Source organism: Macaca nemestrina, chromosome 4, assembly GCF_043159975.1.
Source record: "Macaca nemestrina isolate mMacNem1 chromosome 4, mMacNem.hap1, whole genome shotgun sequence".
Lineage (NCBI taxonomy): Eukaryota > Metazoa > Chordata > Mammalia > Primates > Cercopithecidae > Macaca > Macaca nemestrina.
In genome coordinates, this window is record NC_092128.1 from 175,224,582 (window position 1) to 175,247,632 (window position 23,051).

The 23,051-nt window shown below is 45.0% G+C and overlaps 1 protein-coding gene across 3 annotated transcripts in view; it reads right to left on the reverse strand.

Annotated features, from left to right (window-relative positions):
• Positions 1-23,051, reverse strand: part of LOC105472729 (MIS18 kinetochore protein A) — a 252,915-nt gene that overhangs the window by 99,917 nt on the left and 129,947 nt on the right. The gene's annotated exons all lie outside the window — the stretch shown is intronic.

Below are 23,051 nucleotides of genomic sequence, written 5' to 3' on the forward strand. Positions count from 1 at the left end.
CTAGTCAATAGTCCTATCCCCTAGGGATTATCTTGTGTTTCAAGTATTCGCTTACTTTTCATGGGCTTTATACCTTTGGCTGAAAATGTTGCTGCAAAGATGTGGGCAGGATTAAATGACCACATGAGGTTTCAAAGGGCTCCCAGTAATTCTCCACTCCCAAAGGGGTCGACACCTGATCTTTGAAAGGCTTCTGTCCAAGCACTGGATTTGAGGACTGGAAAGGGTATCCGCCTTCAACCCGTCATTTTACAGACCAGGAAATATTTACAAGTCAGGAGCACAGGGAGATTCTGTAACATATTCATGCCTCAACACCCTGTCTGTGCCATGGTGAAGACTAGATGCTGAGACTCTTTGGGGAGGGAATTCGGCAGTCCTGTGTTTATACATCCTATCACCCTATCACACTGCCCTCCATCGGGGGGTGGTGCTTCGGAAGCAACCTCTCAGAGGAACATCTTAAGTCAAAAAGATGGCATCTTAGTGCTTGAAAGAAGCAATACACAATCTGGTCAGTGGAGTGATGAAACCTAAGTGTCTGGGGTAAGAATAGGAACTGAGTATCGGGAAGAAAGTGGAAATTTGCAGTCTCAGGATTTGGAGGTCCAAGGACCCAGGAGAGCAGGGATGTGGGTGGGATTAAAAACAGCATCGGTGCAAGAAGGAGCTACATCTTCCCAGATCTATGCAGTGAAGGGACTGTATCCCTCCATAACCTAGACCTCCCCAGATCTATGTAGCCAGGAGATTGTTCCTCCCTAACCTGGTAGAAAACTGCAGCAGAGTTTATACTCCCTGGAGAGGTTGAACCCAAGTACCTTTGACCTCAGAGACCTAAGGAGTACCTCAGAGAGGCATGAGATGCTGTACTAAGAACAGGGGAATTAGGTGAAGGCTGGCATGCTCTTTGTCCATTCTTGAGCTCCCAAACACTGGATCCAGACTTATACCCCAACCCAGTCAGAAGAACACCCTTTGCCAGCAAGACTAAACTGTCTTATCTAGTGGGAAAGGCCTATAGGTACTGACACTTAGCTATCCGTAGCAAAATGACAGGGTTCCTGGCCAATCTCCCAGGACCAGGTCTGCCAGTCAATGGGTGGGCATTCAATACATGCCAGAGATTCTACTCTTAATGCAGTTCTCTGCTTTGTTTTAAAAAAATTGTTTGTATTGAGGTGAAATTCAAGTAACATAAAAGCAACCAGTTTAAAGTGAACAGTCAGTGGTATTTAGCACATTCTCAATGTTGTGCAACCACCACCTCTATCTAGGTCCAAAACATTTCATCACTCTAGCAGGAAACCCCTGTGCTTCACCTTCCACTATGCGCAACCGGGAGTCACCAAACATTGGAGGAAAAGCTTCTGATATGAATGACAAACAGAAAAAGACAGCAGGCAGGAAGAACGCAAATGAAACAGAGTGAGAAGAGCAGAAGAAAAATTAAAAAGCAAAACTTCTGAAAATTCTCCTCAGAAAGATGAGAAGTCATTGCATATTTGAAACAAAAAACTGATGCTTCAAAAGCATTGGGGGATATATTTGTAAAATGTACAGAATGAGAAAGAGCTCTTAGAAATTCAAAGTATGAGCATGGAAATTTAAATATCTTACAGAAAATATTTTTTTTAAAATGGAAGAGTTAGAAGTTGAAAAGATCACCCAGAAAGTAGGCAAATAATGTAAACAGGGAAGAAAAGACAAGACAATTAGAATCCATGAGTCAGTCTAAAAATGTCAACATTGAATAACAGGAGTTCTAGAAAGAAAGAACAGAGAACATAGAAAGATGCTATTAAAGAACAAATACAGGAAAAGCTTCCTAAACTGAAGACATTAGTCTCCACATTGAAAGGGCTGCCTGAGTTTCCAGCACAAAGAATGAAAAAAGAGATTCACACCAAGACTCTCTGTAAGATTTTAGAAGAGCTGGCACAGGAAAATACCTTAAAATTTCCTGGAGGAAAAAAACATAGGCCACGTATTGAGGATTTGAAATCAGAATGACTTCAAACTTCTCAATAGTAATAATGGAATCTGGAAAATAATGGAACAATGCTTTTGAAACTTTGAGTGAAAATAATGTCTAAACTAAAATTTATACCAGCCAATCTAGCAATCTGTCATGATGGTAGAATAAAGTTATTTTCAGACATTTATGAACTCCATTTATTAATATGTTCCACCAAAATAAGGAAGCATATTTTTAAAACAAGATGATATGAAGTCAAGGAAATAAAGGATTCAACATGGGGCTGGGCACAGTGACTCACACCCGCAATCCCAGCACTTTAGGATGCTGAGGCAGATGGATCACCTGAGGTCAGGAGTTTGAGACCAGCCTGGCCAACGTGGTGAAACCCCATCTCTACTAAAAATACAAAAATTAGCCAGGCATGGTGGTGCACGCCTGTAGTCCCAGCTACTCAGGAGGCTGAGGCATGAGAATTGCTTGAACCCAGGAGGTGGAGGTTGCAGTGAGCTGAGATCGCACCACTGCATTCCAGCTTGGGCAACAGAATGAGACTCCATAAAAAAAAAAAATGTATTTAACATGAGAAAGAGTTAAAAGGAATCCCTAGAGTGGTTAGGGTAGTACAGGGGAATCCTAAGATGAGTAAAGGGGAGTGACAGAATTGCAATCGGGAGTCTTTCTGGAGGCACGTCCAAAAACGGTCCAGGAGAGACGTAGCTAAGACAAAAATGGAACTTGACATGCTGGTATTCAAAGGAATTTTAAGATCTGGTAGAGGCCATGAATTAATGTAAATACAAAGAAAACTAAGCAAATAGAAAAATGAGGCCATTATTATTTCTGGGAAAACAAAAGCTCTGCATGAGAAAGCAAAGGAACCATGGTCAACTACATGGTTTAAATGTATTTACGTGGTCAAAATAGTACAACATCTGGATACTGACTTTTTTTAATTTTTAATTTTTGTGGGTACATAGTAGGTGTATAGGTTGATGGGGTACATGAAATGTTTTGATACAGGCCTGGAATGCATAATGATCCCATCAAGGAGAATGGGGTATCCATCCCCTCAAGCATTATCCTTTGCATTACAAACATCTAATTATACTCTTTTAGTTATTTTAAAATGTACAAGTAAGTTATTATTGACTATAGTCACCCTGTTGTGCTATCAAATAGCAGGTCTTATTCATTCTTTCTATTTCTTATAGCCTGATTACTGATTTGATCAAACATTGTTATATAACTATATCAGAAGGCTAAGAAGGCAGAGGAAGTGTGGGTGAGTACTGGGGGAGTGAGTCTGGTATAAAAGTATCCAGAGTCAAGAAATCAAGAAATGGCAATATACACATGTTATTGAGAAACCCAGAGGTAAAGACCATAAGAAGCATTTAAAAAGACTTGGGGCCGGGCACGATGGCTTATGCCTGTAATCCCAGTACTTTGGGAGGCCAAAGCAGAAAGACTGGGCTCAGGAGTTCAAGACCAGCCTGGGCAACATGGTGAAACCCTGTCTCTACAAAACATACAAAAAATTAGCCAGGTGGTGCATGCCTGAAATACCAGCTACTTGGGAGGCTGAGGCTGGAGGATCACCCGAGCCCAGGAGGTTGAGACTGCAGTGGGCTGTGATTGCACCACTGCATTCCAGCCTGGGGCGACAGGCAAGACTGTATCTCAAAACAAACAAACGAACAAAAAAGACTTGGCAGTGTTTGCCTCAGTGGAGGAGGAATTAGCTAGGGGAGAAGTGGGTCAGAAGACTGCTGTTTCAGTATCAACGTTTTAAAACTGTTTGGCTTTTTAAACTAGGTCCATAAATATCTTTGAGAGAGATGTAGATTAATTTTTTAAACCCCGTTACTGTAACAACTTGGCCCATCAACCAAGCTACAACAAACCAAGTTATACCCAGTGGCATGAGATGGTCCTCCCTGCTATAGCAAGTGGTTCACAGAGGAGAAATGCTACTCGCTGTCAAGTCCCATTTCTGAAAGATGTGAACTCTTTTTCAACCCTGAGAAAATGTAGCCACTAAATACAAGTCAAATCTGGTTACCATCAAAATCCAAGTGATGTGTAACCAAAATATTTGTAAGCCCCAGGTAATGGCCTAGTTATCCCAGCATAATGTGTTGTAACAGCATCTTCGAATACTAAAAAATGTATAGTAGTTGCTTTCAACCTGGGCTCCTATAGTAAGTACCCTACTGCCCTTACCAATGGGTAATTTATCACGTTTTTATTGTACTTTATTGTTGGGATTTTCAAAGTGTTTGTTAAATGGTCTGTCTTCATGAGGACAAAGACCATAGCTAGTTAATTTTTTTTAATCCCCTTTATCCAACACAGTAACTAATATATAGAAGGCATGAAGGAAATGTTTGAATAAAGAAAGAAAGAAAGGACTAAATCAATTTAAAACAAATAAATAAAGCAGCATCCAAGATAATCGATGCATACTGAAAGCTTAGAGTGAAGAGGACCAAAAAGAAGGGCCCATTAAGAGTGACAAACACTGCAAAGCCTGAAGAATAACAAGAATGGCTAACTCTTACAGAGTGTTTGCTATGTGCCAGCATGGTTGTAGGAGAGGCATGGGTAACAGCTCAATTAATTCTCATGATAACCCATGAGGCAGGTTATCACTATTCCCATTTTATAGAGAAGTAAATAAATGGCCCAAAATCACACAGTCTGCAAGTGACAGAGGGCATGTTTAGGACCCAAGCCACCTGCCTCCAGAGTCTGTGCTCATAAGCACTTCACATGAAGGCCTGAAGTCCTCGGAGGCAAAGGCCTAAGGCATATAGCCCAGGCAACTGACTTGGTTGGGTACATTCAGCCAGTTTGGAGTTGTTAAGAAAGTTCTAAAGGAGAAGAGGTCTTCAGGAGAGAATAAGAGCTTGTAGGATGAGAGCTACCTGGAACCTTTAGATTGGGAGTGAGGCCTCACCTCAGTTTCCTCAGTTGTGTAGGGGGAGGGCTACCCTTGTCCTCTAAGTTGTTGAGCTGGGTAAGGGAAGAGCCAGTTGATGGGAGAGAGTGCCCAGGCACAAGTAGGTGTGAACCAAAGGACAAACGGCTATGTCTGGTGCTCTTGGGTGAGCACTGATTGTCCAAGGTCCTGGTGTTCTCCAGACCCAGGAGAGAAGAGCAAGAAGACTGATTAAGCGAAAATAAAACCTGGTTAGTGAGAATTTCTGCAGAAAACTGAGAGTAAGAGGACCCAAGGAAGCCCTGATTGGAGAAATAACAGAACCAATACTGAATGTTTTCACCTTCCCAAAATTCATTTATTGAAACCTAATGCCCAGTGTGATGGGGTTAGGAAATGGGGCCTTTGGGAGGTGACCAGGTTATGAGGGCAGATCCTTCGTTTGTTCCCTTTAAAAGAGACTCTAGAGATTTCTTGCCTCTTCCACCATATGAGGGCACAGTGAGACAGCCATCTATGAACCAGGAAGTGGGCCCTCACCAGACCCTGAGTTTGCTGGTGCCTTGATCTTGGACTTCCCAGCCTCTAGAGCTATCAGAAATAATTTCTGTTATCTACAAGTCACTCAGTTTACGGTATCCTATTACAGCAGCCCAAGCTGACTAAGACAACCAATGAGGTACAATTCATAAGGAAACACATTTTCCACATGGTTGCTGTGGGCCAAGGTTGACAGAACAGAATCTCTTGGGTCCTTCCATGATGCCAGGGCACTGTGGTCTCCCTCAACATGAGATAGAAGCTGGGATAGATTGATTATGAAAATGTCTGCTATTCTTCACCTGTATCTAGTGCTTTCAACGTTTCTTTGCAGTTCTGATCCCCAAACATGTGAGAGCCCAGCCAAGATCAGCAGAGCCACCTCCCTGACCCTCAGCCAACCTCAGATGGATGGATGAGCCCAGGCGAAACTAGAGGGACCATCCAGCTTACCTGTAGACTTGCAAGCAATAACAGTGCTTGTTATTTTATCCCACTGGGTTTCTGGGTGGTTTGTTATGTAGGTATCATTAACTGATACAGGAACCATGTAGAATACCAGGAAGACAAGAGTTGCAGGGCAACTCAGAGCTCCCCATCTTCTCACTCTTTGGGGAAGAGATATGGCAGGGAAAAAGATGGACCAGCTAGCTAGTAGAGGCTATCAAATGAATTTTAAAAAAAGAAAACAAAAACAAAAACAAAACACTCTTTAATGAGCACCTACTATGCAGATGGCAACTTCGTGAGGTGGGCATGGGGGCAGCAGCTAGGTGACTACCCAATACATATTCTCCACTTCATTCTTCCTTTTTTACTAACAGAACCTTATTTGGGAAAGAAAGAAAACAATGTACCTGTATTAAAAAATAACATTTCCTAAACTCCCTTGCAGGTAAAGGTGGCCATGTGACACAGTGGATAGGGCTTCTGGGAAAGCTCTTTCAGAGGAAGGCTGTCCCCACTGAAGCATACCTTGTGCTATTTGCTCTACCCATTTCTGGCTCTTAGAAAGACACTGAGGCCAGGCATGGTGCCTCACAACTGTAATCCCAGCACTTTGGGAAGCCAAAGTGGGTGGATCACCTGAGGTCAGGAGTTCCAGACCAGCCTGGCCAACATGGTGAAACCCCATCTGTACTAAAAATACAAAAAATTAGCCAGGCGTGGTGGCGCGTGCCTATAATCCCAGCTACCTGGGAGGCTGAGGCAGGAGAATTGCTGGAACCCAGGAGGTGAAGGCTGCAGTAAGCTGAGATTGTGCACTGCACTCTAGCCTGGGTGACAGAGCAAGACTCTGTTAAAAAAAAAAAAAAAAAAAAAGAGAGAGAGAGAGAGAGAGAGAAAGGAAGGACGGAAGGAAGGAAGGAAGGAAGGAAGGAAGGAAGGAAGGAAGGAAGGAAGGAAGGAAGGAAGGAAGGAATTGAAAGAGCTGGAGTTATTGCAGCCATCTTATTACCATGAGGGAAAAGCCAAGGGAATTGCAGAGACTTACACCATGATATTATTTATAATGCCTCTGAACTAAAGACTACCAAATGCCAAACTCAGATATCATGTCACATGAGGGGGGAAAAAATCCTCAATTATTCACACCATACTTTGTTGGCATTTTGTATTACATGAATCCAGCCTATTTCCAAGTGATACATCAAAGATTATTCTCATTTTACAGATCAGAAAACCAACACTTGGAGAGATTAAAAGCTTGGCCTGGGCTGCCAGTATAGTATATTATTATACTAATGATCTCCAATGAATTCTACCTCTCAGTATCTATATCCTTCTATAATTTACCCTCCCTCCCATATTAGCTCAGAACTTGACCATGTGACTTGCTTTGGCCAAAGGGACATCAGCAAATATAATGCAAACAAAGGCTTTATAAATGCATGTGCACCTATTCACAATAGCAAAGACTTGGAATCAACCCAAATGTCCATCAGTGACAGACTGGATTAAGAAAATGTGGCACATATACACAATGGAATACTATGCAGCCATAAAAAAGGATGAGTTTGTGTCCTTTGTAGGGACGTGGATGCAGCTGGAAACCATCATTCTTAGCAAACTATCACAAGAACAGAAAACCAAACACCGCATGTTCTCACTTATAGGTGGGAACTGAACAATGAGATCACTTGGACTCGGGAAGGGGAACATCACACACCGGGGCCTATCATGGGGAGTGGGGAGGGGGGAAGGATTGCATTGGGAGTTTTACCTGATGTAAATGACGAGTTGATGGGTGCTGACGAGTTGATGGGTGCAGCACACCAACACGGCACAAGTATACATATGTAACAAACCTGCACGTTATGCACATGTACCCTAGAACTTAAAGTATTATAATAATAATAATAATAATAAAAATGTTGACCTAAAAAAATAAATAAATAAAATAAAATAAATGCATGTGCACTTATAAAGGGGCTTCCCTTTTTGGAATGGTCCCTCCCTCCACCATGGGAAGAAACCTTGTCTTCACATGTTTCTCACGTGAGAGACCAGGATGAGAAAAGACCACATGGAGAAAGAGGCCCACCTGTCCCAATCATTCTAGACATTCCCACTGGGACCCACCAGCCCTTGCTGCAGCCACACAAGTAACCCCTGCAAAGACTGGCAGAGGAGCCTTCCAACTGAGTCCCATCCAACTGTAGAATTTTTGAACAAATACATGGTTGTTAATTCAAGCCACTAAACACTGGGGTGGTTTGTTACACGAAAATATATAACTGCTACACCTAGCTAATAAATGGCAAAAGCAGAACTTGAATTTAGATCTGTATGACACCAAGGGCCACGTTTGTAACCACTCTCCTATTCCCCACCACCATATTCCTGTTTTACTTGTTTTAACTACACACTTCCCCCAGGTCTGAAGAAAGACTTGCATTTCCCGTTCAGATTCTGTAAAATCACTTTCCCACGTTGGTGGCTCTTCCTTTCTACTCTGAGCTCTGGACTCTAAGTTGACAGAGTTCCTGTCCAAAAACAAAGAGCATCTGATGCTGACTGAACCTCCAGACGCAATCTTGCTCTGATCTCCACTCTCGGCGCTCCAACGCCTTCAAAGCATGTGCGGAACTGAGTCAATGAAGTCAGGGAGGTGGAGCTATTCCCAGAGGGCATTTCATTCACCTAATAATGAAATGTGTGTGTACCTCTCCACCACCAATCCCTTCCGCAATTAAAGTAGGAACATTTTGCATTCAGGGTGTTCTTGTCACGACTGAAGCCTCAAAGGGCTTTGCAACCCTGGGTGAATCCTCCCAATACCAAGGCCTGCATCTGCCAATCCCTGTCACTCAACACTCCCTTGAGATCACCTCAAGCCATGTACGCTGAATTGAGTACTTTTCCAAAAGCAATCTCTCTGAAGACATCTATTTAACTTGCACATTCTATGGTACTAGTGTGGTTTAGTTAGGGACACGGACCCTATGAGTGTTGAGGATTTGGTAGAGGTGTCACAGCCTGGCTGCTGGTACTAGCTTCCCCTGTGGCACCTCCATTCATCCCTGTGTGGCCTCTCATCTTCCAGTAGGTCAGGCCAGCTTCCTTATGTGACATCCACAAGACAATGTTCCAGCTTTGGAAGTCAGACAATGTCACTTTTATCACATTCATTCCATTAAAGAACGTCGCATGTTTTCAAGAGTGAGAAAATAGACTCTACTTCTTGAGCTGTCAAGCACCTAGGGCCACACTGAATCTTCCATGCCTGTATTCAAGGTGAATTGTTGTTATTGACTATTACTTAGGCTGAAGAGTGGGACGGATCTCTTTAAGAGCAATGCTGAGTCATCCACTCAGCTTCAGCCCAAAGACATCACTCCAAGCTCACAGGAGATACTGAGGTCAGTGCAGACACATGGTTTTAGGGCAGTGCAAAAATCACAGGACAGGTCGACAAAGAGAAAGACCGGAGGTGTAAGGACTGCTCCAAGAAGGCACCTGAGAACCTTTCACAGGAGAGAACCACAAAGAGAAATTGAGGCTGCTGTGTGGAGTAGGGAGGGGTGAGGGTTGGGCAAGTACCTACGATGTACCAGGTGCATGTCACCAAGGCCTCACACAACCTGTCATCATCCTCATTGGAAATCCTCACACTATGCTATGTGCCAGGGCTGTGCTAATCACTTTATGCAAGTGACTTGGTTAACATCAGCAACAACTCCGAGATAGGTGTCATTGTGTCTCCCATCTCACAGATAAAAGAAAACTAAGTCCCAGAGAGGTTAAGTAACTATCCCAAAGTCACACAGCTAATAGCCAATGGAGTTAGGTTGGGCCATTGTACAGAGGAGAAAATTGAGGCTTGGAGAGATTAAATAACTTGCCAAAGAACACAGAATTGAACTAAGAGTCATGCCTAAATCTTTCTGTCTCCTCAAATGGGGCTCTTCCCTTGAATGCACTGTGTTGCCTCTGAAGTATTTGCTTCATGAGAAAGATTATTCCAGACTCTTCCAGAAAGAGAAGACTGGCTGCCATGGAAGAGGCAGACCCAGGCACCCAGACCTTCTTCATAAAGCAAATTTAACATGAAATTAACATGTTAAATTTGGGCATTTAAAAATATGCTTAAGCTAAGAATGCACTGTATGCTGCACCCCTAATAATGCAAGTGAAGTCAGAAATGGCAGTGTGTGCCTGTTGCTTATACTTCTTTTCTTTTCTTTCTATTTTGATGTTTAATTTCTTGCCAGTAAAGAGAATTAACTACTTCCTGTCTTAAACAAATGTGGACATATTTATGGGAAGCTATGTGTAAACACAGGTAGGGTTTCACTGGGAGAGCCTTCACAGTTTGATTCTCCTGTCACCCCTAAATTCCCCGCTGGACAGCCTAGTCTAAAAATGGCACTGCTCACGTCTCTAATCCCAGCACTTTGGGAGGCCACGGCGGGCAGATCACTTGATGCTGGGAATTCAAGACCAGCCTGGCCAACATGGTGAAATACTGTCTCTACTAAAAATACAAAAATTAGTGGGACATGGTGGCGGGTGCCTGTAATCCCAGCTACTCAGGAGGCTGAGGCACAAGAATCACTTGAACCCAGGAGGTGGAGGTTGCAGTGAGCCAAGATTGCACCACTGCACTCCAGCCTAGACAATAGAGCAAGACTCTGTCAAAAACAAACAAACAGACCAACGGACAAACAGCACCGACTTCCCTGATGCCCGGGACAGAAGGAAGGGACCAGTCCAGAAATCCCTACTCAGAGTCGGTCCAGCCCACAGGCAGTGAGAGCATTTCCCCTGGATCCTGAGCCTATCAGTGCCTTCCTTGAGGCAGCGTGGGTGGGTTCTAGAAGGAGAAGAGGGAGCGAGGAATTTAGCAGGAAAATCACCACTCTGGAAGGTGCCCTTGGGAAGGCAGCTCGGACCCTAATCAGACCTAACAAATGCCTGAGGAGAGAAAGAAGAGACGCTGGCATGGGTTCTTTCCAGTCTGTGCTTGGAGAAACGCCCACTTAGGTTTTGGCCATCTGCCTGTTATGTTCTAGAAAATTCCACAGGACCCTGAAGGATAAGCCATTCTGGGAGGGAGTTAAGCAGGATGTGACGGCAGAGATGAGGGATCCTGGCAGAGATCTTGTGGGGACAGAGGGGTGCAGAGCCACCCTCCCTGGGAAGAGAGCTCGGGCTTCCCACTCTCAGGCTGGGCCTCTGCTCGTGACCCATTCCAAAGATGGAAAAACATAACTGATTACCTTATCAGTTATGTTTATAACTGATATAAACATATATCAGTTTATAGATATGTTTGATTTTTCATTGTCTTAGTGGGCTTAGGTTGCAGTGAAGCTCGCAGTTGAGACAAGGATGGAGAAGAACAAGCACTAGGGAGAAGGTGGCAGAGCTGTGTTAAAAATATCTGTGAGTGTCTGGGCACAGTGATTCACGCCTGTAATCCCAGCACTTTGGGAGGCCGAGGCAGGTGGACCACCTGAGATCAGAAGTTCAAGACCAGTCTGACCAACATGGTAAAACCCCATCTCTACTAAAAATACAAAAATTAGCCAGGCATGGTGGTGCGCACCTGTAATGCCAGCTACTCAGGAGGCTGAGGCAGGACAACAGCATGAACCCGGGAGGCGGAGGTTGTAGTGAGCCGAGATCGCACCACTGCACTCCAGCCTGGGGGACAGAGCAAGACTCCGTCTTGAAACAAACAAACAAACAAGCAAAAACAAACAAACAAACAAAACAAACAAACAAAACATTCTGTGAGTGCAGGGGACCTTGCTGTGCAACAGGAGATGTTGGTTTGTGGGCCAGTGTCTCTCTTAGCATCTCCCTGGAATCTCCCTTTCCACCTGCCACCATGGCCCCCAGGACACTCAGGGTCCCTGGGGACAGTGGGCAGCAGCCACAAATCCTCCCAGGGCTCCTCCTCACTTAGCTCCCTCCTGTCCTCCGAGCCTCTTCCTTCCCTCTGCATCACCTCCCTGAGCAGGCATTTCTTCCATCTGTCCAGTCCCTGTCTACACACATTATTCCTCTTTTATGATCTCAATGTAATGGAGTGAAATGATCACATAAACACAAGAAGAGTCTCTGGGCCTCTTCTCCTCTCCCCACCTCCTCCCCAGCATCCGATCTCCCTCTGGCATTGTCTGTGTGGGCTGTTGGCCACATCTCACTCCCCAGTCCCTGCAGGCACAACCCCAAAAGCCTCACACATTTCAGGCCCCAGAGGGAGGGAACAGGCCATGGAACATGTCTGAGACCTCCTCCTGCCTTTTGTTTTGGGGACTGTTCAGACCAACCCACTTTTTTCTTTTCCCCAGTGCCCAAGGTTCTCACCGCTCAAAATCACTCTCAGATTTCCACAGCAAGTTGAAGCTTTGGCAGCTCAGGTGTCCACTGAGACCTCAAACACCCCACAGTCACCCCCAGAGGATTAAGTAGCTTCGAGCTCAAACTTGGAGGATTTTTGGAGAAATGGGATTCCAGTAGGTACTGGATTCAGTTCAGTCTAATTTCCCTGGAATCCTTTCATCCCCCTAGAAAAGACTTGGGGTTCCCAAAGTGTAACCTGGTCCTCTGGAGAGGGCGTGAGGGACTGAGGTGCATGTAATGGCCCGAACGCTGCTGCTGGACTTGAACTTGATCATCGTCAACCAGTCTGCTGCTAGGATTCTGATTTTCAAGGAGCTAGGAGCGACTCACTTCATTAGAAGCGAATGCACACTGTGTACCCCAGCTTGCTCCAGTTTCTACATGACCCCAGCGTTTCCCCAGTGCCTGCAGTAGTACCTGGCACATAGGGGGCCTCCCAAAACGTTTAATGATTGAAGAAACAACCTCACCCTCTCAAGAGGCTGCCACCCTCCCGCAGCCCACAGGAAAGGAATCTGGAAGCTCCCTGCAGAGGGGAGGTTGTGTGATGGTCATCTTTTAGTTTGTTTTCTCTAAGCCCTCACAGTGGGTACTGACTACATTCACTGTTCATATTTTACTGAGAAAAATATTCATCACTTCCCTCTCAGAAAATCAAACGCTGCTTTGCATGTTGGAGAAGCAGCACGATCTAAAAATCCCCACTGGGTAGAGCCAGGCAGAGTGATTCATACCCTCTATTCAGAGGCAAGACTGACATATGTCGTGCACATGTGCCCAGCACCGACCAAGCGGCCAAGCTGAATTCTCAGAGCAGCCCACTCAGAAGAACATTCTTTATTTTTACCCTTTGCCAAAAACAGAAACTCGCACCGATGCTCCCTCATAAATAGCCTTGCCATTTCAGAAAGCTGCTTCGAGGTACAAGATGCTCAGTGGAACTGAGACCACGGAAGCACGACTGTGGTTTACAGAAACTGAATTAGACTCATTATCTAAGAATGAAAGAATTCAGCTTCTAAAAATACAGTAGCTTTTATTTCTGGCCCAGCCTCCGTGTTTGTGTACTTTTTATTTTATTTTATTTTTATAGAAACCTATGCCTTTTTAAAGACACTCTCTACAGCACTTGCCACAAAGGACCAGTTTCTAAGTGTGGTTGAAAATAGCCTGTGGCCTCCGGTGCAGTGAAAGGGAAAATCGGAGGAGGACAGCGCCTGAGAAGTGCAGAGACACAGGTGCGTGGTGATCGAGAGGTCTCGGGAAGGATTTTTGTTGTACTTTGAAAGGCAACTGGAGACTCCACAGCTGTAAGAAGAGCAAGAAGAACAAGTTCTTTCAAGGAACTTACTTGGTAAATATAATGATGCTTTATATCAACACGATTGTCCCAAGACACAGGAAAAATGACAACAAAACCATTCCAGTGGCTCCTTTGGGAAGAAGTAACTATGATGCATCGCCTTCTCTTGATTTATAATTGGGGAAACTGAGTCTAACTGAGGTGAAGCATTTTTCCCAGCATTGTGCAATAGATGCGAACCCTCGGTTCTGGCTGTTTTCTGTTGATTCGTCAGCCATGAATCTCAACAGCTGGGTGAGATCTGGCTCTCATCCAAACCCTGTGCCAGTGGAAGTGATCTTTGTTTGTGGGCAGAGAAGGCAAGAGTAGGAAGGGGACAACGATGGTGTCTGCTTTGACCCCGGTGGGAAGCATCACTGGGATGTTTCTCCTCCGTGATTACTCACAGCCTAACTGCAATCCATTCTCTCCTGTTTTGCAGAGGTTCTCATCCTGAATTTTCCCAAACAAAGAGTAGACTGGACTTAGTCTAGTCTTACAATCCCATGGTGGGGAGAAATGGCCCCCCCAGAGATATGTCCACATCCTAATCCCTAGAATTTGTGCATATGACCTTATTTGGATAAAACGTCTTTGCAGATGTAATTAAGTTAAATATTTTAATGAGGAAATAATCCTGGGTTATCTCGGTGGGTCCTAAATGTAATACAATGTCCTTACAAGGCACTTATACAAAGAGGGAGATTTGACACAAAATAAGAGGAAAAGGTGATTTGAAGATGGAGGTAGAGATTGGAGTGATGCGGCCACAACCCAAGGGAAGCCAGCAACCCCTAAGGAGCTGGGAGAAGCAGGGAACAGTTTCTCTCCTAAAGACCCAGTAGGGAGTGTGGCCCTGACAACACCTCGAACTCAGATTTCTGGCCTCCAGAACCATCAGAGAATAAATATCTCTTGTTTAAGCCACCCAGCATTAGGTAATTTGTCACAGGAGCCACAGGAAACTAATATAGACTACATCCTGTCTAAAATTCTGTTAGATTTGCCTAAGGGCTAAATTGCAACTCCCTAAATCTGATTCAATGGAGGCTTGCTTTCCTATTTTGTCATTCTCTCAACAGATACTCAGGAGTGCATATTAGGCAGTAACAATGAGCTAGGTGCTGGGATAATGATGGGCAAATAGACACAAACCCTGTCTTCATGCAGCTTACAGCAGGGGAAATAGTTCAGGAAGCAAATACCAATGCCAACTGCATTATAATCTGTAATAAAGGCTGAGAAGGCAGAGTGCAGGTGCTGTGACAGGTGATGGCAGTTAATGGCCTAATGTGAAGAGGAAGAGAGTGAGCTTGAGACTGAGACCTGAAGTCTAATAGGAAAAGGGGCTTTCCAGCTAGAGAAAACAGCTCATAGGGAGACCCCCAAAGCAGGAAGGAGGTGGAAACTTTCAAGGATGGACTACAGGCAGAAAGCAAGGAGGGGAATTTTAATCTCTGTTCTTAGGACATGGGGAAGCCAAGTGTTTTATGCAGAGGGGTGGCCCAATGAGATGAAAGTTTCCAGCAGCTCAGTCCAGCTGTGGAGGAGATGGGAGTGGGCCAAGACCAGTGAGGAGACTCTTGAGAAGCCTAGGCAAGAGGTGGTGGTGGTTTTGATATGGGAGGGGGGCAGGGAAGTGCTGAGTAGAGAAGGGCAGGGCCCCTGGCGAGGGTTCCACCCTCAGTCTTGTGCCCATGGACCTAAACGAGAACTGGCACTCCTGTTTCCATGCCCAAATGTTGCATTGTACAAGACTACTCCGAACTACCGCACCGCTGATCCTGTGCCCATAAAAACCCTGAGACCCTAGCAGGCATAGACACAAGCAGCTGGACATCGAGAGGAGCAGAAGAGCACACCAACAGACACCAGCAGACACTGGCAGGCCATCAACAGCAGGACAACATGGAATTCAGTCAGGGGCAGTCAGAGGAGAGACCGGCTGCTGAGCAGCCCACTCCAGGGGAAGACCACCTTCCCACCCCATTCTCCTTCTGGCTCCCCATCCATCTGCTGAGAGTTACTTCCTCCACTCAATAAAACCTTGCACTAATCCTCCAAGCCCACGTGTAATCTGATTTTTCCAGCACACTAGGACAAGAACCCGGGATACAGAAAGGCCTCTGTCCTTGCGATAAGGCAGAGGGTCTAACTGAGCTGATTAACACAAGCTGCCTATGGATGGCTAAACTGAAAGAACTCATTGTAACACATGCCCACTGGGGCTTCGGGAGCTGTAAACATTCACCCCTAGACACTGCTGTGGGGTCGGAGCCCAAAAACACTCCCCATGACCTGCCTGTCTGCATGCTTCCCCTAGGAGTTTGAGTAGCAGGTCACCGACAAAGCGAGCCACACCCCTGTCACACGCCCTGTGAGGGGGAAAAGGAACTCCTCCCGTTTCACTTTGTACTAGGATAGGAAATGCTGAGATGGGGAGAAGTGGGTGGATTCCAAAGGAGTTGGTGATGGGTTGGAGGTGGGTAGTGGAAAGGATACAAACCAGGTTTCTCAGTTGTACCGTAGCCAGGATAGAAGTGCCAGAGACATTGGGAACATTCAAGAAGGACTCAGATTTGGGCAAAGAAAACAACTAGTATTTTCATTTGGAATGACCATGCATCTCAGTTTTCCAGGAACCATCCAAGGTAAGCCTATCATCCCAAAGTCTTGTCTGGTTTAGTTTAGAATTTGTTATTCTCAAAAATGCTCTGGTTTGGACCAATACATTACACAGTCACTCTAGGCTAAGACTTGTGTGATTTGAAAGGCCTTGGAGACATCTGAGAGAAGATTTTGAGAATCTAGAATGAGAAGAGGAGGAGCGCAGGAGTGAGGCTTCCTGAACTTTAATATCTGAGGACAGGCAAAGTTGCCGAGCAGGCGGGGTCCAAGAGTGAGGAGGCCAGAAATGTTACGGGAGGTGCATGACCTGTCTTCTAGTTTTCCTTTAGATCAGGGGATGGCAAACTTTTTGTGTAAAAGGCCAAATGAACATTATTTGGCTTCCCAGGTCAAATGGTATTGGTCGCTGATATGGTTTGGCTCTGTTTCCCCACCCAAATCTCATCTTGAATTGTACTTCCATAATTCCCACATGTTGTAGGAGGGACCCAGTGAGAGATAATTGAATCATGGGGGCTGTTTCTCCCATACTGTTCTCGTGATAGTGAATAAGTCTCACGAGATCTGATGGTTTTCTCAGGGGTTTCCATTAGCTCTGCGTCCCCACCCAAATCTCATTTTGAATTATACTCCCATAATTCCCAAGTGTTGTGGGAGGGACCTGGTGGGAGATAACTGAATCATGGGGGTGGTTTCCCCCATACTGTTGTCATGATAGTAAATAAGGCTTATGAGGTCTGATGATTTTATCAGGGGTTTCCGCTTTTGCGTTTTCCTTATTATCTCTTTGCCTGCTGCCACATATGTAACACAGGACTTGCTTCTCCTTGCCTTCCACCATGATTGTGAGGCTTCCCCAGCCACATGGACCTGTAAGTCCAATTAAACAGTTTTCTTTTGTAAATTACCCCATCTTGGGTATGTCTTTATCAGCAGCGTGAAAACGGACTAATACAGTCTCTAATACCCAACTATGCCATTGGAGCAGATTTAGACACTGTGTAAATCAACCAGTGTGGCTATGTTCCAAAAACACTTCATTCACAAAAACAGGTATGAGCTACATTTTGCCCACAGTAAGTAGCTGGCAGAGCTCAATTTAGAATAACACTCCGGGCCTCTCCCTTTCTTATTCCTCCCCAGTGGAGGTGGGAAGGGGAGCAGGGCATCGGCACTGACGGGCTCTACTGGAGAGCTTAGGCCACCTCCTCTTTGGGGAGCTCTGTCTGAGTGCAGAGAGCTCCACAATGCTGGAAGTCATAGGGGGTGGGACTTGTAGGAGGGCCCTAAAGCTGTTCAGTGCTGACAGAAACACGTCTATGATCCAGCCTTATTCTGGGGTGAGTTATTAGTAGTCCCACTAGGCTAAGAGCACTAACTATGGTCTGCTATCCTAGTTTTGTCAGAAATGGAAGTGATACTGTGACTCCATCTGCATGACATTTTTGCTCCAAACTGGGACGGGAAGGACTAGGTACATTGGCCACTGCCCTGACCAATTCCAACAGTAAAGGAAGTGTCTATTTCTCAGTTCCACTGTATTTTGGGTTGGATCTTTTTGTTGATGACTTGCCACTCTTTCAGGCAACTTCAGAAATAGAGTAGTCACTGTAGAGTCCGGTAGCATCTATTCTCTCTTCTGCTAAATGAAAACACAAGACAGCCTGGTTGCTAAGTAATACATGTAATGCATGTTGATGTAAATGGTGGTCGAGAGGTGGAGTTGGGGTGAGACACAAAAGGGGACAAGACCTTGAAGGCCTTGGAGATTCTACCAGGTAGGGGTGGGGGCTAAGTTCCCTCTCGTGTCTGTCTCGCTTTCAGATGCCCACCCTCACTCAAAAACATCATTAGGTTTGCAGCAATTACCCAAGGACTATACATCCTTTATTATTATTATTACAAAATACAGACAAGCAAAGGAGAAAATAAAAACCACCTTTAATCTCCACCCAGAGATACTTATTAATAACGATTTGGCATGTATTTTTCCAGATGCAAAAATGAGATCATACTATCCATGTTGTTTTGTGGTCTACTTTTGGCATTTAAAATATAATAAATATCCTTCCCTGTTCCAGAGAAGAACATACACCGTGATTTTTATTACACGATTCATTTACTCATTCCTCTGTGATTGGCCATTTAGCTTGTTTCCAAGTTTTCCCAGTAAAAACAATGCTACAGTGTGCATTCTGATAGCTAGTTCTGGGAGCACTTTTTGAATTATTTTCTTAAGCTGAATTCCAAGAAGACAAGCATGATTGTAGAAGACCTCATCCTTCTTAGGGGGCCTTGACTTGAAGTAAGTTTAAGTTTCCTATAGAGGAAAAGCAGGCTTGACTGTGCTTACATGTTGGTTCCAGCAATCTCTCGACAACTGCCAATGTGGGTTATGGAGTCAGAGCCTCACTCTAGAAGAATCTCTAACCCGCTAGGAGAGTACAATAGTGTGGAGTCTCTGTTTCCATCTCTCCGGGGAAGATGGGCCTTGTCAGTTGCAATGGAGAGACCAGAGAAATGCAAAGATCAACAGACTAGGTGAGTCCCAGCCATTTAGAAGAAGATGAGGTGAAAATACCCCAAATATTCCCTCTGTCTGCACTGTGAGAAGTGGGGAGTCTGCAGTTTTCTCCCTCTTTTTGCCATATTTTAAACTGTGTCATCAGAGCTTGGTAAGGTTACCTTAGGGGCCAGAAATGGCTCATCGGGAGGCCCCTCAGTTATTCAGAACTCATTGAAGCAGGGGTCTAGGAGAGGGGCAAGGACCTGGCTCCGGGCTTCATGGAGGAAGGCAGTGAACCCTAGGACTTCCTTCTGGACCATCAAGCCCAAGTCAGCAGGTCAGGAAAGAGCTAGACTCAGGGCAGAAGTCCTGCCAGGAGTAAGGAACATGTCTTTGGCTTCTATCTTCCTTGTTATTCTTTCAGACTCAAGGAGATGTGGCAGGTGGGCTGCAGCAGCCACCGCAGAGGGAAGGGCTCCCTAAAAAGGGGCTGGATCTCCACACCAACTCCAAAACTCTGCATCACCTAACATGCTTCTACAGAGGTTCTCAGCCCCACCATGCATCCGGGTCACAGTGAGCGAATTTAAGGCACAGGTGCTTAGACCCCAGACGTTCTGACTTAATAGGTCCAGGGAGAAGCCTCAATGTTGGTAAGACTTTAAAAGGCTTTGAAACCACAGAGTAATGGCTTTAGATGGCAGGGAATAGTGTAAAGGAAAGACAGTGGGCTTTGGAATTGACTGATTGATCTGAGGGCCTGGATAGTGGGAATAAAAATAAATAATAGTATGTACCTCTATAAAGTGGCTTCCACACAGTAGGTACTCGAATGGCAACTTAACATGATGAGTATTAATTACTTGCATGGCTGCAAGAGGAAATATAAAAGGGAATGGAAGAACAGGTGGTGGGAGAATACAGCACAGTCACTCTTGCTTGTCAAATCTGACCTAAGAGTCTTGGCATCAAAATGGCATCAAAAGAGAACTGGAACTATTTGTTTTGCAGCAAACAAAAGGTAAAGAGCTAGTCTTAAATGTTGGCCCTGGGATCCAGAATTCCTATTTGTACCAATGTGCTGTGCAAATGGTTTAAGGATTGAGTGGCCATTTAGCTTTATCTTCCCTTCCTGGCCTGCTGTTAGATTGGAGGGCTAGGGTCTGCTTTGTGTTAAAGATTATCTCCCTGGAGGGAATGTAATCTGCTATTCGTATGTCTCGTAGGTGGAGGCCAACTGCTTTCCCACAGTCTAAATCTGAGTTCTGTTTCCCCACCATTCTATTTAGTAACAGCCATTGGCCAAGGGGAAGAGAATGAAGGATTCCAAGACAGGCTTAAAGCTTTGAGTCTAAATTGAATAGGTGTTTCCTCCTGCAGGTTTAGGATGATCTCTTTGTGTAACTCACAAGGAGGCTAATCCAATTCCAGGTCTGAGGTCGTCACATCACTGCTTTTAAGGCTCCCGAAAAGTCCACGGTATCTCAAGCAGTCTTTCTTTCTCCCTTAGATGCTTTATACTTCAAGATTCTGGTCTCTTGACTTTTTAATTGATCTTCACTTGGCACTTCATACTTAGAACACATCAGCTGGAAGGTTCTTTGTTCCTTCCCTCAGAAATTAATGATGTGTGGGGAAACTTTTAGATGCACCAGGGGGAATGTTAATTAAAAGAGGCCTGCTCAGAGACCTTCTGCAAAACAATCATCCTTTGAATACGTGGCCGCTCACCCTGCCCCAATCTGTCAGCTTTGTAAGTTTGGGTTTCACGTATTAAGAGTTTCTTAGTGTAGGACTCACTTTTGAACCTCCTTCGGGCTCCAAGATAAAGCCTTGAGCTGGGTCTGCAGGGAGCAGTGTGAGCCAGTTAGCATGTGGTGGTGACGGCCACAGCCTCTTGCTGGGCTCTAAATCATGGCAAAAACCCCAGAGCTAAAAGCATCACCCCTTTCTGGCACTTTCAATTTAAAAACCATGCTATATTTTTGTTTCCAATTATAGAAGGAGAAAAATAAAAGCATCTGGAACTCATTACTGTCCCTTTATTCCACGCCATAACTTTAAGAAAGCAAAATAAGCACTCTCACAAATGCACAGGAAAAGAGAGGAAGCAATGACTCCAGAACTAAGCCCTCACACCCTAGACCTCACTCCCCTGTGCATCTCTGTGCCCATATTGCAAACACATGGAGCGTGGGGTTTATGACGGAAACCTTGACAGCTTGCCGGCTCACGGGTCACTGGCTCTTGCAAGGAGAAAGCTCAAGGGAGTCTGCAAGTCACCCGGCTGCTCAGGACACTGGCTCCCTCTGTCTGGCCGTTCCTAATGTGCAACCCTTGACCCCATTCCAAGAATCCAAGCCTGACAAGGTCAGGCCTTCTCCTGAAACAACCGCATGGATGGCAAGGATCCTGGTTCCAGGAATCCAAGACTCCAGTGGATGATAGGAAGAACTCAACTTGCAAAAAAGGCAAGGTGGTATCCCCTTTCATGCCACACAGAAGAAGACTGACACATGACTCCTGGGGGCCTTGGGACCAAAACCCGAACTCTTTGGCATGCCACACAAGGCCCTTCCTGGTTTGCTCCCTGTTGCTGCCCTGGAATTGTTATCTTCGTGCTCTCTGAGCACACTGTCCTCTCCCAGATGATAATTTATTTCTCTAAACAAACCGTGAACAGCCTTGTCCTTGCCCAAACAGCTCCCCAATCTTCAAAGCCCTTCCTTGACCCATTTCTATGCCTCTGCCCATGCCTGATAATACAGTTCATAAATAGTGCCTTCATTTGAAATGCACTCTAAATAGTTATTGACCTCTAACTCCATGCTCAGTGTGGTGGTGGAGTTGGGGCTCAGAAATACAATACCCCCAAACATGGCATCTTGGAAATTAAGAAAACAGCAGAAGCAAAAAGGTCATTCTCTTGACTTTTTTCCACCTTCCTCTGTAAGAGCTGGCCATAAAGGAATTCTCTCACCTATCTCTTCTGAAAGTAGGTCACAAGACCCTATGTGACAGGTGTCCTACCCTATACCCAGAGGAGAGGAATGCTACACAGAGAAGCCAAGAGGGATCTGAACAAACAGACCATGCTAATTCCCTTCAATTTATTATTATTAGCTCATACCTCTCTTATCTGATCATATTTTTACATAACTGCCCATTCTTCATGAAACATAAGCATAAAAATATAGTTTTCCCTGAGTCTTTACTTGTTCATTTCTTTAAAAAAAAAAAAAAAAAAAAAGGCCTTTAGGAGACAGGGTTTTACTCTGTCACCCAGGCTGGAGTGCAGTGTTGTGATCATAGCTCACTGTAGCCTCAACTCCTGGACTCAAGTGATCCTCCTGCCTCGACCTCCCAAGTAGCTGAGACCACAGGTGCATGATGTCTCACCCAGCTAATTTAAAAAGATGTTTTTTGTTTTTTGTTTTTTAGAGATGGGATCTTGATGTGTTGCCCTGGCTGGTCTCAAACTCCTGGCCTCAAACGATCTTCTCAGAGTGTTGGGATTATAGGCTTGAGCCACCACATCTGGCCTAACTGTTCATTTCTGAGGGCTCTCATGTCATGGGAAAGCTTGGTTAAATAAATTTGCTATGCTTTTATCTTGTTAATTTGTCTTTTGTTATGAGGGTGTTAGCCAAGGACTCTCTTGATGGGTGAGGAAAAGATATTACCCTTTTTTTTTTTTTAGACAGTTTCGCTCTTGTTGCCCAGGCTGGAGTGCAATGGCATAATCTCAGCTCACCGCAACCTCCACCTCCCAGGCTCAAGCAATTCTCATGCCTCAGCCTCCCGAGTAGCCGGGTTTATAGGCATGTGCCACCTAACCCAGCTAATTTTTGTATTATTAGTAGAGACAGGGTTTCTCCATGTTGGCCATGGCCTCGAACTCCCAATCTCAGGTAATCTGCCTGCCTCGGCCTCCCAAAGTGCTGGGATTACAGGCGTGAGCCACTGCACCTGGCCAACATTATCTTTTCTCGGCTGCAGTAGACACTAGAGCTACAGGAGAGAAAAAGACAGGGTACTTGTCCTCAGAGAACCTAAAGGGGAGTGCTCATTCAGTTTGGTTTATTTTCAGCCAGTGACTACGGGGTATCAGGCACTGTAGGGGTGTTTTGGTTTCCTACGGATGCTATAACAAACTTAATGGCTCAAAACAACCACAAATTTATTAGCTTACCGTTCTGTTGTCCAGCATGAGTCTATGCTAAAATCAAGATGTCAGCAGGAGTGCATAACTTCCTGG